Genomic DNA, 4,036 nt, shown 5'->3' on the forward strand with positions numbered 1-4,036 from the left:
GAATAAAAATAGTTTTAAAAGAAAAAATAAATTAAGAACTAATTCAGAACCTAAGGAAATAAAATGGTTTGTTTTTAATTACTTTCACTTGGCAGATATTTATAGAATACCCATTACACACCAGAGTCCTGGAGATCCAAGAGTGAAATACAAACAAAAATCCTGTTCTTATGGATCTAAAAATCTACCATATCCTTAGTGAATCAAGTGGGTAAAATGTTTAATTCTACTAAGTTTATATTCTTATTTTTCAATCTAAACCAACATAGCCATTTGGGTTATGTGAGATGAATAGTAATAAATGGTTATGGAATTGCCACTGGTTTTACACAAAATCCAAAGAGTGTATACATAACATTCAGCCTTACAACTTCATTTTGCTTTAGCCTTAACATTGCCCTTTGATGATAATGCCTGTGTTTCTATTTCTTTCTTTCCTTTTCTGTCCCTCCAAATCATCTTATTGTGTAAAATTTTATATGGTCCTCAATCCTTTTCAGAAATAGTGTGGGTATATATAAATGAAATATAAATGTTCTAATACCATATTTATGCTCTATGTTGTGTTGACTATAATAAAGCATATAGAATCAACAAGGCTGAAGCAGACCACTAAAATGTATCATACCATGAACCAGAACACCAATAAAAGCAATACTTCTACTAATAAAAATGCTGGCAGTTAGCTCTCTCCAGTATTTGCACCAAGCATCACTGTTAGTTAACTATTTACTTCCTTATAATCCCATAGGGTTGCTCTTCTTTGAGATGTAGGCCTTAGAGAGCATTTGCTTCTGAAAGACTCTATTTTCATCAAATTTAGAAATCTGATTCAGTCTAAAGCCTTCTTCATTAACCTATTTTTTTTATACAGATAGAAAGAAACCACTGTTTAACAGTGTTAAACACAGTTTTTATACAGGTAGAAACACAGTTTAACAGGTAGAAACACCAAGGGCTTATGAAGCTACTAAATCAGCTCCCCCCTGCCTTTTTTTGCAATAAAGAATGAACATGTGTCCATTTTCAGCTTTCCTCCTGAAGCTTTCATATAATTCTAAAGTTTTCTTGTTAATTATGAGAGCTTGCCCTGGTTGCTTTAAACATTGTGCTGGGAAAAAAAAAGCTATGTACAAACCAACACAAATTTCATGTTATAGCAATATACCAACATCATTTCTCTGTTTACCAGTTCTGTAGAAAGTAATGTGCATGAAAAACTCTGGTCCCATTCACACTAATGTGAGTTAGTCTTTTCATTTCATACAATTGCATAGCATCTACTCTTAGGTTTTGCATCAGTTAAGACTCTGTTAAGAAAGAATTTATCTCAAAATAACTCAGGTTAAAAAACTAAATAAAAAATAAATCTGCTCATTCCTTCTGACTTAAAGGTTGAGGTGAATCCCAAGGCAGGGCTGAAATGAGGTAATGAAACTCACGGTTTCAGTGGATAGTTCTTCATTAGAACTTTCCATTTCTATATCCGCTTTTAGTGCTTCTCTTTGTGTGTTGGTTTCACTCTCTTCAATCAAAGATATCTTTCTTCTTTGAGGCAGGGAAGATGCACCCTGGCAGCATTCCTTGAGTCAGGAACCTCATACTGAAACCACCACTGTGGGCAGGGGGATGGTGCCAATGACTGGCCAGACCTGGTCATGTGTTGAAGCCTATAGCCAAAGGCAGGTAGGACATTGTGACTGATAAGTCATTCCAAAATTTCGTGGAATGGCCAGGATGTGGAACTGGGTCCAATGAATCAAGGAAACTGGGCAGACAGTTCAAGTGACAACTTACCACTACATGAGTGCCAATACCTGAGCACTGAAGAAGTACTGAGTATAAAAGGAAGGGGTCGCACAGAGTCGGACACGACTGAAGCGACTTAGCAGCAGCAGCAGCTGAAATTAGGAGTTAAAAGATCCCTAATAAATGTCAGCCAAGATAATGGAAGAAAGCTAAGTGATTCTTCTCAAAGTCAATGTAAATATATTAAAAACACTAATACATATGCTGAGAATATAGATGTCAAGAAAGAAGTAGAAGTCAGGACAGAAGGTTAAAAGAACCAAAGAAAAGATATATGTTCAAAGAATGAAAAGGAAGAGAAACAAGAAAAAGACAAGAAGGGGAAAAAAGTAATAAAGAATAAAATCTCCCTATTAAGAAGGATGTTTTTCTCAGGTGGCGCTAGGGTGTAAAGAACCTGCCTGCCAGTGCAGGAGACTCAAGAGAGTCGGGTTCAATCCATGGGTTGGGAAGATCCCCTGGAAGAGGGCATGGCTACCTACTCCAGTATTCTTGCCTGGAGAATCCCATGGACAGAGGAGCCTGGAGAGCTGCGGTCCATGGGGTCACAAAGAGTCAGACACAACAACTGAAGCAACTTAGCATGCACACACACACTAAGAAGGATGGGCAAGAGGAACAGAAGAGCAAGAAAACCAGTAGGAAAACCTCAGTCCTAGGATGTGAAAGCATTAAGAAAGATTATGAGTGATAATAGATATTTTAATGTCATGGATTTCGTTTAAAGTAAAGTTTTTATTTCATATTGGAACTATACGTAGTAATTTGTTTCTTAAGTAAATAGGAAAAATGCCTGAAGAATATGTGAATGGCACTGCATGATTGAAGATGAACAGCTAGAGGGAGTTAAGGCCTAGGTTAAAATCACACTTACTTTTAAGTTTGGTGAGTCAGAATCATTTTAAGTGCTAAATGGTAATTCTTATGAAGTTACCTGGGGGAAAAGTATTAACCATCACAAGACACATCAAAGTATTAACAGGCATTTTTAGCTGGGAAGGGAAATCAGCACTTGAAGTAAGAATTCAATTTGGATTCCGGATAAAAAGAGGCAAGGAGGAAATTACGGTAGGTTCTGAAATTTAGGAAAATGGAGGAAAGAAGTCTTTTTCAGAGACTTTCTATAAAAAGCACACATGATTGCTGATGCGTAATTGTTAAATATAAATTGAAATGAGTTTAGTCATTCTTTTTGTGATAAGATCACTCACTAGTTACAGATGCCATGCAATTAAATTAACTGTAAAATTGCTAAGAAAAAAAAAAGGAACTGAAATGGCAGAATTCTACTTGACTTTCTGTAAAACGAATGGTTCTGAAAGTGTCATTGGAAAGTGTCATTTAGCTGCAAGGCCTTAAAGGTTGAAATTTAAAAAATGAACACATATCTAGGTTATGTGAGACAGAGATTATCAGGATCCTCATGTCCATGAAGAACTACTAGAAAAAAAATGAAAAGAGCAGAAACATGCAATCTGATCAACTAGTCTAAGTTCATTCTTAAGAACTGCAGAGGAAGATAGGGACATAATTGCTGTTTGAATGATATCCTCAGTTCAGTTCAGTCGCTCAGTCATGTCCGACTCTTTGGGACCCCATGAATCGCAGCATGCCAGGCCTCCCTGTCCATATATGTATAAATGAACTATAGTGCTATACACTTGAAATGAACACAACATTGTAAATATTAATAACTGCATGCTCAATTGCTCAGTTGTGTCCGACTCTTTGAGACCCCATGGGCTGTAGCCCACCAGGCTCCATTGTCCATGGGATTTCCCAGGCAAGAAAACTGAAGTGGGCTGCCATTTCCTTCTCCAGGGGATCTTATCAGTTCAGGAATCGAATCCGCATCTCTTGCATGGGCAGGCAGATTGTTTTTTTTTTTTACCACTGTACCACCTGGGAAGCCTCCATTGTAAATAGCTATCCAATTTTAAACAAGATCAAAAAAAAAAATAAAACAGAGAAGTCAATCTGAAAATGTCCCTATGTACATTATCTTGAACAATTAAAAAATTTAAGAATCAAATGTATATATATACATTTGCTGAGAGATATTTGTTCATCCAGTTTGGGCAAATGTCACAGAATTTAGAGCCAAAGCCTAGGACAAATTCCCAGCTCTACCACTCACAGGGCTTGGACAAGTTAACCTTTTGGAATCTGTGTTTTCATTTGCAATAGGGGGGATTCTTCAAGAAACAAACATTTTTGATTGTCTTAG

The sequence above is a fragment of the Bos indicus genome, chromosome 15 (genome assembly GCF_029378745.1).
Source record: "Bos indicus isolate NIAB-ARS_2022 breed Sahiwal x Tharparkar chromosome 15, NIAB-ARS_B.indTharparkar_mat_pri_1.0, whole genome shotgun sequence".
In the NCBI taxonomy this organism is placed as follows: Eukaryota; Metazoa; Chordata; class Mammalia; order Artiodactyla; family Bovidae; genus Bos; species Bos indicus.